The sequence below is a fragment of the Podarcis pityusensis genome (genome assembly GCF_964106645.2).
Source record: "Podarcis pityusensis genome assembly, chromosome: 12".
NCBI classification, from domain to species: domain Eukaryota; kingdom Metazoa; phylum Chordata; class Lepidosauria; order Squamata; family Lacertidae; genus Podarcis; species Podarcis pityusensis.
This window is the reverse complement of record NC_138037.1, coordinates 31,944,533-31,957,417: the sequence shown is the minus strand read 5'-3', so window position 1 is coordinate 31,957,417 and position 12,885 is coordinate 31,944,533. Positions and strand designations below refer to the sequence as shown.

Below are 12,885 nucleotides of genomic sequence, written 5' to 3'. Positions count from 1 at the left end.
TTCACGATACAGTAATTGAGTTTGACTAGCAAACCGGAGGTTAAACTAACCCTTTTCCAGCCCCTGGGGAGGAGTACGGGGAATGTTTGTTCGACATACCTACACACTAATGTGTCACACACACAAAGCTGTGATCTAGTCCAACCCCTGCAATGCACCTTGATCATGTGATGCTCATTTCTGGTCTTACTTGCAGTGCATCTACGGAACCATCTAATAGAAACAAACCCAGGCTTGGCTTTGTACATTGGCCTATACTCAGCCCCTCCTGTTTTATTTTAAAGAAGACTCAGGCAAGCTAACGATCAACCTAACTCTATAATGACATCCTACCTAAATTTTTATTGTGAGCTCCATTAAGCATGTAATTCAAAAACGAGTGCACACTGTTTTAAGGGACAATCCAGTACTGTCAGGGGTTCAGGAGCAGAGGCAAGGGCAAGGGAGGAAACAGAGAGCGAGGGGGAGGAGGCAGAAGAAAAGATGAGTGATGACGACGACCCGAGATCTCCGAGTCTTTCCAGTGAATCAGAAGATTCACAGAAAGGAGCACCAGTGGCCAGGGCAAGGGGGGAGCCTAGGGGGACACCCCAGGAAGATAGAGCCAGAGGGGACTCAGAGGGGAGCAGTTGGAAATCGGGACCAGCGTCACCGCCAGAGAGCAGGGAAAAGGAAGGGCGCCAGGGATCAAGCGCTGGCAGCTCACAACAGGGGGGAGGGCACGAGTCAGGAGTGGCCACACCTCCATCGGGGAGCGAAGAAACGGTCAGACGGAAGGTGGAAGGTTGGGCGCGCGAGCCAAGTTCAAATGCACAGGAAGGTGGCGCAGTAGGCAGCCCGGAAAGGGAGCCAGGTCCTAAAGCCCGCCGAAAGGAGGGAGAAGAGTCAGGGGGGTCAGCGTCAGCGTCAGAGGAATCCCGGAAGGAAGAGACCCCGGGGGGCAGAGGGACCCAGAGAAGAACAGTCAGGCGGAAAAGGTGGAGCAAGGCTAGGATATTAAGTTGGTGTACAAGGGGCGGAGACTCAGATGGAGCTTCGCCGATCTAACCATGAGACGTAGAGTTGCACGCAGCAGCTTGAGAATGGAAACTGTAACTCAATAAAGACTTTTATTTAATGATCGCTGGCTAGCGTGATCCTCTGTGAGCTAGGATCTGGAAGCAGCTCTGACAAGTACTATAAAAGTGTGTTATCCTGTTGTGTAGTAGGATTCATCCAGAACATGATTCAGCCACTTTTAAGATCACATCCAATTGATTTCAAAGTTAATAATCAGGAGCTTACATTGTATTCTTCATCATAAACGGAGCTTAAAAGTGCTCAGTGGAATTAGACACATATTTACTGAGTAGTTAGTCTCGCTCACTTCTCAGGGGTATGTTCCCAGCTGCATGGGCACAGGATCACACCCTAAATGCAGCTAGACTGCACCCCTCAGTCCTGATAAGCCAGTGTCAGAGGCTTGTTACTGGATTGGCCTGACAATGGATTCAGAGGTGGCAATATTTGGGTTATTGGTCACCAGCAGCCCTCTGGACTATTGAAATAATAATAATAATAATAATTTTATTTGCACCCCGCCCATCTGACTAGGTTGCCCCAGAGCAATGAGCAGAATCCCATACATAATGATTGTATTATACACGTGTTATTAAAGGACATGTTCCACCAGCAATGTCCCTAATGCAAGTCCCATTGAATTGAATGGGTGTTCTTTCCAGGAACTGAATGCTCTTCTGGAATGTGCACTTACTTACTGGCTTCGTGAGTAACCCAAAACAGTTTTGCGTTTCAGCTTAAAATAAGTTGCAAACTGTCAGTAGCTAAAGGAGTGTGTGTGTGTGTGTGTGTGTGTGTGTGTGTGTGTAATATAATATAATATATCGGGGTGATGAGAGCATTAGCATCACTGCATATATAAATCTAAAATATGGGTGTTAAAATGTCGTCTTTGAGTGGGAGAATTTGTATAAGACTTTTTCCATTGACATCATAATGGCTCAGAAGTCAGAGGAAGTACAGGAGACACTAATCCATTATACTATCAATGGAAGGGTATGAAATGCTGCAATTGGCAGGGCTGAATGGAAGTTGAGAAGTCACTTTATGCAAGTGTGAGATACATTCATTGACATGTATGGGATACTTCTAGAGATGGCCTTGAGCCAATGTCATTGTTCCTTTATGCCTTTGGCAAGGGAAGAATCTATGGAAGGGTAATAAAAAGTGCATGTGTCGTAGTTATGCAATGCCTTGGCTGTCTCTCAAGATTTTTGTTTTTAATTACTGGTGGCTGAGTCCTGGAAACACTTAGGCAGACAAGCAACTTGGCTCTCAAGCGTCATCCTAGTGAACCGAAATGTGCTACTCATTTGAGCACAGCTACTTCTGTACACAAGGGGCTACAGGGTCAAATCCAGAGGCACGAAGCCACAGTAGGATACACGGCATTAAATGAATGTAAAAATGAAAAACGGAGAGGGAGCAGAGAGAAAGGAAGATTGTGGGGTGGGGGGAGAGATAAAGGATAAAATATGCAGCTGATACATTTTTTTATTTGTAACTGCTGCTAGTCACAAAATTCACATTTGGCTGTTCCGCAATTAAACAATCCAAATTACACCATAAGGGAAAAATCCATTTTGGCTGGCAATCCGTACATTATCTCTTGGTTTAAGCAGTTTCAGTTTGAAAGGAGAAATTTCAGGGGTGTTTAAAAGGGGAGGGTGGAAATTCTATGGCAGACTGAATGTATTATTAGAACACTTATATCCCACCGGAGCTCAAGGTGGCAAACACAATTCTCCCTATCCCCATTTTATATGTATAGTGACTGAGCCAAGGTCATCCAGTGAGTTTCATGATGGCTGAGTGGGATTTGAACCCACTCCCAGGTCCCAGTCCAGTGCTCTAACAATTAGACCACACTGGCTCTCTACAAGACTCTCTAAGTCCTGTTTAAAGTTCCTGACTGATACCATTGGGGATCTCTTGAAGAAGCTTTACTCTGTTGTGTGTGAACAAGATGTATTCTTTGTATTGCTAAATGCTTTCTAATCTCTATTTTCTGCTTCAGAATTAACAGGCTTTCTGTTTCTTTTGATTACAGTTCAGTTTTCTTTTGTTGGATGATGCCAGATGCAACAAAATACAGTTGTAAGGAGTAGAATTCCCTCAAGACCTTGCGTTGGCATGATAATAGCTTGGCAATTAAAGGGAGGACAATCCCTTTATAATATTAATGGAACTTAAGTCAGCACTACAGGCTGGCTCCAGAAGCTATGCATTGTCTTGTCAATGAGGCAAGATATCTTAGTGGACTATATCTGGCTTTTCAATACAATTGATATTGTCCTTCTGGAAATTACATCTATTTGGGTAATTAAAATCACAACCAGTTTTTCTACCATGCTCAAGATTAAGGAAGTTGTTTAAAAGAAGCTGTGTGGCTCTTGTTGAGATATCACTGACCTGCAGGTAGCTGATATTAGGGGGCTTTCTACCGAAAAGATTTTTTTAAGGGATTAAAGTCTAAAGATAATAACACAAGGGGATTTCTAGGGTTCACAGTGTTTCACATTCATTGTCCCAGCAAACCTTCAAAAGCCTTCTAAGGCAGGACAGTATCATTAGCTGAAACTCTTGCTCAGCGTATTCAGTCATTCTTAAATCTACATTATTAGTGACTTCATTGGGAGCAAAATGGTTTTATGTCTTATTCATTTATTACATTTACAGCCCTTCTTTCTCCCAAGGAGTCATGCATGGTTCTCCCACTTCCCATTTCATTTCATCCTCCCAACAACCCTGTGAGGTAGGTTAGGCTAAGAGGCAGTGTGACTGGCATTAGGTCACCCAGTGAGCTTCGTGGCTGAATGGGGACCTGAACCCGTGTCTCCCAGGTGCTGGTCCAGCATTCTAACAACTACAACCACACCGGCATTCTCTGAGTATCTGAGTATTATAACTCAGAATTGGCAAGGGACAGTCATTTGATTACAATAAAGAGATCTATTGTTTCCATTTCAGATGTCTTGTTTCTTTAGAATATGAATCACTGGCTAGGACTTCTCACAAAAAAATTAAGTGCTGAATAAATAAAACATAATGGGTTAAACATTAGGAAACCTAGATTGTTGTCCAGCCCAAGGAATGCACATGGCAGAGAGTTCATTCTTGATTGTCAAAGATAACACTTACAGTAGCTTCTACTGCTCTGAATACCCCCCCACACCAATCTTAACAGGTAGGCAGCTAAAATGCAATTCTGAGCACGATTGGCTCACCAATGGCATGGTACAAAGGTGAGATTCAGGGTCATAAGATGGTTATGTAAACTGGTCTCCAGTTACCAATTCATTCAATAAATTTCAGATTATGAATTTGGCTACTTGTGGAAAACACATCTATGGAACATGACTTTGTTTCTGCTTTCTTCTTCTTCTTAGTTTTGACTTCCTTCAAATAGCCAGGATTAGGAAACTAGCGCAACCAGCCTTTGCACACAGAATTCAAAGCAAGGGGTGTCATCTCGAGCTGCAGGCAAGTTGGTGCTCCCTGTTGTCTTCCATAAGGAGAAATACTTGATATGTGCAGAATTGCCTTTTTCTGTTCAAAGCCCACTGATGCAAATGCAAGAGCTACTTGATGCGGAACCATGTAACCAGGAAGCCACTGGACTGCAGTCAAGGTGTCCCATCCTAATTAACTGTACAGATACAGTTCAGAACTCTGTTGCCATCCTCTGTGCCAGGAGTACGAAGCAAAACTGTTGCCAATGGGACCGTTTGAGCCAGAAATCTTTCGGGACAGCCCAAGTGATGTTGATGAGCTAATCAGACCTGACAAACCAAAGAAGCTGCCAAACTTACAGAAATGGCATAATTATTACCATTGGTTTCAAAATGATTAGGCTGTAGGGAAAGCACCTGATTTAATGAGGAACTCAAAGGCCTGCTATGACTATCTTATAGATGACCTCTTGAATTCTGCATTAAATGGGTACACTGAGTTGTACCTGGAATGCAGAATTGCTTAGCTTACAGAAGACATGTCACATATCTTAGATGTATCATTGTATATGGAATACACATCATGCCGTATGAATAGGCCTGAGGCATGCCTAGGATCTTTGCCACAGATGCAATTAAAGACAGTGTTTGTAGCTTGGAAAAGAAGTGCTTGAAAGCTATTTTATTAGCCACTGCATTGCACTTGCTGGCACAAATCAAAGGGCAGTGTGTCTTTCTTCACCACTGTTGGATTTCCAAACAGGAACGCTAGAAAGTAAACTTCCTATCAAAAACGAGACACAGTGTAAACAAGAACAAATGTAAGCAGCTGAATAAGGGAAGCTTCTGATTCTGTTGCAATGCCTAGGGATGTTATCGTTCCACAAGTGACTTGAGCCGATATAGTCACAGGGCAAACTGACACTTGGCATATGGACACGTGGGTTCTGCTGTTGATTTTTGGTTGCTCTCCTTTTATTAAAAAAATTGATTACCAGACAGCAAGGCATATATCAGGGGTGGCTAACAGGTGGCTTTCCAGATGTTGTGGAATTACAACTCCTATCAGTCCCCAACAGCATGGCCAATGACCAGGAATGATGAGAGTTGTTGTTCAACAATGTCTACTGTGCAGAGGTATCAGTCAGAAGGCTTTCACAAGACCTGAGACTTGATATTCTCTAACTTGAGAATGAGGAACTTGTGGCGCTCTGGGTATTGTCTGACTCCAGCTGCCATCATCTCTAGCCAGTGCAGCAGAGGGCCAGAGATAACAAGAGCTGTTGAGAATCAATGTCTGAAGGGCCACAGACATTGAAATCACTGGATAAGCCATGTGAAATCCCGCTGGGATGCAGTTCACTCAATGTATGTGCTTCTTCACTGGAGACCTCTCTCCCTCTCTTACCAAGGGGAAGGCCACTTTGGGAATTGAGTCTAGAAGCTGTTTTTAATTCTAGGCTGTAGGTGGTTCCAGCAAACATTGGATAAGAAGCATAACTCAGTTCAAACAAATCAAATGCTAGCCAGTGTGGTCACCCCTAGATGTTGCTAGACCACAACTCCCATCACTCCTGACCACTGGTCATGTTGGATGGGATGGATGGGAGTTGGAGTCCAAGAACATGACTATGACGGGTCCGCTGGAGTGGATGGTTTATTATGAAATGGGATGAATGAATTATGGACTCTCTGAAAGACAAAGGGAATTTATTTTGGGTATATAAAACCCCAGAATCTCAATGTGGTTCTTTCATGAGCTTTATCTGATACTTTCTTCTGCAGCTTTGTACTTTTAAATCGAATGCTTCAGCATAAAGATGGAGACTTATTTTAAGATTATTTCATTATTTATAAAGCACCCCAGCTATTAAGATGGCGCTGTCCAGATATAAAAATAGTGGTTAGGAATCTTGACTGAAGAGAGAGGGAAATCAAAACCAGTTGAGAGGCGGGGAGGGAAGTCAACTGTTATAGGGCTAAGCTTGTTATCATCCCCGCCATTCTTGAGGTTTTATTGGTTTCCTTTTTGGCAGTTTGTACAGACAAGTGCAGGCTTAAATAACTGCGGAAGCTGAACTCCTTCTCACCCTTACAGGACTTCCAGAAGTAAGGCACAGTTGCAGCCCATAAAGGGGCTACATCATGAATTGACTTTCCCTTTGACTCTTTGGATCAATTCTTGAAGGTCTGAGACTGACTGTCAAAAGAACAGTACTTTTTAAAAGCAGTTCACAGGAATAGGTGAAAAGCAAGTGTTGGTGCATTACTTGCTAACAGAAGCGGCAGATACATTTGTTTCTAACCGGTGCATCATGCCAGCTATATGGCCAATGTATTTACGATGTTTCTATGCCTTTGCTTATTCGGTTGTTATCCCTCTTCCTTATCCCGAAGGATCCCCTTGTATAAAAAGCCGTTTCCATGTCTTGTGGGTAAAATCAACATGCACGAGGGGGGACAGGGATGTGGTGAGTGGCTTGCTCCCCCACCCCATGGCATAGTGGATCATGTGTAATGCCATGTGTCAGAGGTTGTTAAGAGCAGCATGAAAGGACCTTCATTTTTAAATTTTTGGATCTGATATGCACATCCAGGCATTACTCTCCTGTGTGAAAATGGTATGCAAGGGGGCAGTGGAGCCACACCCAATTGGCCTGTGGTCTTTTTTTCAACTGGAACTCACAGAAACTCAGTTCCGGCATCTCTCAGGTGGGTACCATTGCCATTCTAAGAGGACAAGGGAGGTGTTCATGGTGAATTCTAGCACCTTTTTTAAAGAAAAACAGCACTGCCAAACACCATGCCTGCTGAGCAGCTCCTTCTCCTGGCATCCATGCCTACAGTGTGCACACCTGTAGGCTGTTTGGGGCTGATGGGAACTGTAGTCTAAAACATCTGTAGGGCCCCAGATTCAGGAAGAAGGCTGTCCGAAACCACCCCCTGGTACTTCCGCCTGCCCTCTTTTCTTCCGCACAGGAACCATTGTTTGTAGCAGCAAGGCACTCTTGCATGACTTTGGAAGTAGGGATGGTAAGTGCTTCTAATACAGAAGCCTAGGATATTGTGGTAAGCACTGTGAAACAATATAATTGCTCTTGAGTGCTCATTTCCATTGAATCAGCAGTGACTTTCAATCTCCAGCAAAGAGACAGTATTGATTTTTGGTCTCTGCAAGAGTCGAGAAGATGAGGAAACTCGTGCTTGCAAACGCCAAGTTACTGTACTCTGTTATTTTACTCAAGTTCTTGGTGCGCAGATATCAAGAAAGCTACCGATGTGACGTGACAAGTGCACCAAAATTGGAAAAAAAAACACCTTTGGCTAATGAAGGAGCTATCGTTCAGCCTGGGCCACATCTGATCTGATCAAGCACTCTTTGCCAGTGCAAGGAGATTGCAGATTAATTTACTCTTCCATGCAACGAATCCAGCGAGTTTATTAGGGGAAATCAAAGCTTTATGTTTGGAAATACTAAGAAAAGAAGGCGAAGTTGTGGGGTGGGGGGAGCAAGGGCAAGAAAACCACATGCCTTTTCTTTCTGAATCTCAACTTTTTAAATATATATATTTGAAATGGCGGATAACAGGTGCTGCTAAGAACTTTACTGATTTAGAATGACGAAGGAGAAGTGGATTGGCAGCGGCAGAAATCTTGTATGTACCGCCTGCCACGCGTCTACATTACTCTTTGAAATGTAGACGGTGTTCTCGGCTTGTTTGTACACCATGTTCTAATGCTCAGTGTGTGTCCTGGCACAATTCTAATAAAAGAACGAGAGGGGTAAATGTGATTTGCTGAAAAGCAGGAGGCATTTCACCCCGCCCCCACACCTTCCCCCAGAAGTTGTGAGAAAAGAGTGAGAGGAAAGCGGATGCAACTGGGAGCCACCATTATAGTTTCAAATGTTAGAAGGGATGTCCATATTCAGATTCCAGATGAATAATCACATTGCTCTGCTGCAGAAAAAGACAAGAGGGGATCTAGTGGCTTCTCAAAGTGTGTGTTTTGGACTACAATTCCCATTAGCCCCAGCCAATGAAGACTGACTACAAAGACTAACATTGTAAGACAACTTTTATGGGAATAAGCTGATTTTTTCCTGATAACAGTGTACAAAGGTGTGGCATAGAATTGCTCTAATTAAACCTGTCTAATGGAGCAATCCTAACTGCAGAAAGCTGGCATAAATGAACCCTATTTTAAATTCTCGTTCTGGAGGAATCAGATTGGCAAATATTCAAACTGCCTTTCAGCTTAGTCACGTGTCTGAGCAACCCCGTGGAATTAATCAACATATTAATCAATGTATTAATTTAATACATAATATTAATTTAATAAATAATATTCTATTAATAAATAATAACAACAACAACAACAAATAATAATAATAATAATAATAGTTGTAGTCCAACAATGTCCAGAGAATGCCAATGCTGGCCTTTCCTATGCTAGGGTCTGCATTGAAATTTTATTCCTGTAATTTTTCTGGAGTGTCACAGTTTCTGAAGTGTGTGTGTTTTTTTCCCTTCCCTGACCCAGGACCTCAGGGTGGGGGGTGGGGACTCTAGCGGTGGTAGCAGTTGCAGGGAAAGAAGAATTCAGAAAAGAAGCATCCGTATGTGCAAAATAATTATTATGCGGGTTGGTTACCACGCTGGAATGCAGAGGGGAGCTGAATCAGTTAATGGAGCACTGCAAGCACTGGAGCTGCAGCACCTGAATCTGAAATCTGGGCATCAGAAGCATCCTGCCGGATGAGAGCAAAGGACCGTCTAGTCCTGCATCTTCCTTCCTCTGAGATGCTTCTGGGAAGGTTACAAGCAGAGCATGAGAGCATTAGCTCTCTCCCACTGGTCCTTCCCAGCAATTGGGATTCAGTGGCTATCTATGCATACTAACTGCAAATATTCTCTATAGGTTTTAGAACATTGCAATGTGCAAACACGGCAACAGCCCCCAAACCTAGGTGTCTGTGAAGCTGTAACTTCACCTTGAGACCGTTGCTCTTATTGGGAATGTTTATTTCTTTCCTTTAATTCTCTTTCTCAATCAACATTCGATTTCAAAACACATGCAAACAAACGTCAAGCCCTTGCTTTCTCGCTTCTTCCGTTCCCATTCTGAAATTGGGCCAAATTGTAAATTTCCATTCAGAGTGACTGCCATTTGCAGATTACCGTTATAACTAACAGACACGTGCACACATCCTAAATTAGTGGAAGTCTTGTAGTTCTTTGTATGGCGTTTTGAGACCAGCTGCCTTTGTAGACCTCCCTAATCTATAAAATAAAAACTCAGTCAATTGCCAGTAGCTTGACCACAGTCATTCAGCACTACTGACCTCCCAGATGGATTACTTTAATTTGCTCTTTGTGGGGCGGCCCTTGAGGTCTGGCCAGAAACTGCAGAAATGAGGAGAGGTAGAATATAATTTCTATAAATAAATAAGGGGGGGGGGGGGCAAAACACCAGCCAATTAGTACCAACCCTTAAAACAGATAGCAAAACCTACTATCAACAGTAGGGGCTTTACGTTAATATATTTCCCCTTTGACTCATTTATTTAAAAAAGCATTTATTGGGCACAGCCTAACCAAGGTAACTCACAATATCATAACCAATAACAGTAACAACAGCAGCGCAGCGACAAAACTATGGCAGCAATATGGCCAATTATTTAGAACTTTCGTTTGAAGTCTTTCACAAACGATATACTTTATATGTATGTAGAATGTAGAAGGAGGAGGAGGGATTGCATTAACCTGAACACAAACTCCCAGTGGGAATCAGCTGCGACCCGGGTGCCAGGATGAAGTGCCTTCACAGAAATGAGCAAGGACTGGATTTGCAAGCGTTTTGACTGCACCCGTCAGTGCTTCTGACCATCTTGATAGCTGCTGGCAGGAGCATGCTCAGAGAAGAGCTGCTGCCCAGCTAGGTCCCACCCTTATGCCCTTGAAAGTGGGAGGAGGAACCCAGCAACTAGTGCTACTGGTGAAACGTTTCCCCTTCTTTTCTGCAAATGCAAAGCAGCAGGTGAGCAAGCAGGAGAACCAGGCAGTGACTGCAGGCCAGAACCATAGCTACAGGGGGGCTAGCCAGTTTGTTTGTTTTTTGGCCCGGGGCTCCACTGAGGCTCCCAGCCTCTCTGTGTGTACACAAATGCACGTGTGTATGTGTGTGTGTGTGCGTGCGCCAAGCTGGGTCTTTGACCCGGGTGAAATAAAGCCTAGCTTCACGCCTGCTGCAGGCAAATGACTACCAACCTGCTCACTGGGAAGAGCTACCAGAGGCAGTTCCATGGGGGGGGGGGCCCTCAAACAATAGACTAGATCCATGATGGGTCGTGTGTGTGTGTGTGTATGTACAGTGGTACCTCTGGTTACGAACTTAATTCATTCCGGAGGTCCATTCTTAACCTGAAATCTGAGGTACCACTTTAGCTAATGGGGCCTCCCGCTGCCATGCGATTTCTGTTCTCATCCTGAGGTAAAGTTCTTAACCCGAGGTACTACTTCCGGGTTAGCGAGTCTGTAACCCGAAGTGCTTGTAACTCGAGGTGTTTGTAACCTGATGTACCACTGTTTATATATATATTATAAAATTTGATGTCATTGTCAAAGTTTATTTGTTGTTGCAACTTTCCTGGTCATTTCAACCAAAAAGGAAATAAGAGTATTCTATGCATACTGTGCAGAATTGCATAGATACATTGTTAAAATACAGAACATCATATAAAATACAGTATACTATATAATTTGATATAAGTAACTGTAATTTAAATGGAAATACAGGTGACCTCTCCATAGTGGAGAAGTCTGTGACCAAGTGACCTGTGTACCTGCAAATTCTGCTCCAAGCCCTTCCTGCTCTCCCTTCTTATGACTTTAAGCAGGACTTAAATCCGGCCTCCCTTCAAGCAGAGGACTGTAAAGTAGGAAGATAAGGCCACCACAGTTCAACTCATGAAGGACCAGCAGGGGAAGCCGATCACCTGAATATACACTCAGTGGGGGAGGGGATGCACCCTAGGATGTGGGGGGTTTTGTGGGGAGGAGAGGAGGGGAATGCGAATTTGAAAAAAATAAATCCAGAAAATTTCCCTTTATGCAAATTAAGCTGATTTCCTTAGGGCACTTTGCATCGGGAAATTTCCCGATGCCCTAGAGGGTGATCTAATTTAGCATGTTTGCCTTACTTGTATTCAGCCAACAAAACAAAGCAAAAGTCAAAACTGTCAAGCTTGCCTAATGCTATATTTGCAGAGTTGACATCCCTTCGTTGTTACTAATGAACTTACGAAACATTGAGTTTCCCGTGGGAAAAATATAAAACACTGGAAAACTTTCCACCTTGCTTCACTGGGTGCACCCAGCACTTGGGCTGGTGGAGAAGGGAGATGTGAAACACACCATGCTGTTTCCACCTTAACATCCCTTTTGTTTCTGTGTCCTAGTGGACCCCTGGCGTACTATTGTCACCATGCAAATCCTTTCTCACAGGCTGGAATCTGTTCTCTCAATGCAGAAGTGTGCAGATTTCAGGCATTTGGGATCTACTTGGTCCCCTCCCCAACCCCCGAGATTAATCAATCTTAGCCAACCCACAAAACAGTGGCTTAAACTGGTGGAATTACATTAAGGTACACATGCTCAAGCCTAGGGATTTTCAATCAGTACCAAAACCAAGCCTTTCACATAAAAAAGTACTCCTTGTTTCTCCCAAAGCAGTCATTTTTCAGCAGTATAATTTGTAGGGAGAACACTCTTTTTAGTTGCTGCTATTGTGAAACAACTAAGTCAGAAACTTTTGTTGATCTTCTCCAAATCACCCAGAGTAGCTCCCTTTTAAAGACACTTACGGGGCCAGGGGCCAGAACGTTCTTTTCAGCATTCCAGTTCTCTTTTGTACTTCATTCATTTTTACGACTTGGTTCCTGCGAAACGTCTCAAAGTATTGTAGCAATATGTACTAATTGCACTGCATGTCAATGTCATTTTTCTCTTACCTGGAAGCCCCCCCCCCCCAATAAATTCATATAATCATTTATTTTAAGATCTATATTTGATATAAGAAGCAGTACGTTAGGATTCCTGATCTCGAAAACGCAAAGGCAAAAATTACAAGGGTTTCACTTGTGCTGTATTCAGGGGTGTATCCAGAAAATTTCGCTTTGCAATTATGCATACATAATTTGTGTGCATATTGCTATAATACACCTGGGCATTTTCTCTCTCTCTGTGTGTGTGTGCATGTATGCTTTGTTGCTTGGAGTAGCACTCCATGACATTCAGAAGCTTACAATGAGTTGCAGAAAATCTGGGCATCTGAAAGCGCTAATGCCAAAAACATGGACACACACACAAACAAA

General features: G+C 43.3%; 1 long non-coding RNA gene across 2 annotated transcripts in view; it reads right to left on the bottom strand.

The window, feature by feature from the left end:
- LOC308459619 overlaps nucleotides 1–12,885 on the bottom strand; it is an 88,929-nt gene that overhangs the window by 75,880 nt on the left and 164 nt on the right. The window lies entirely within an intron of this gene.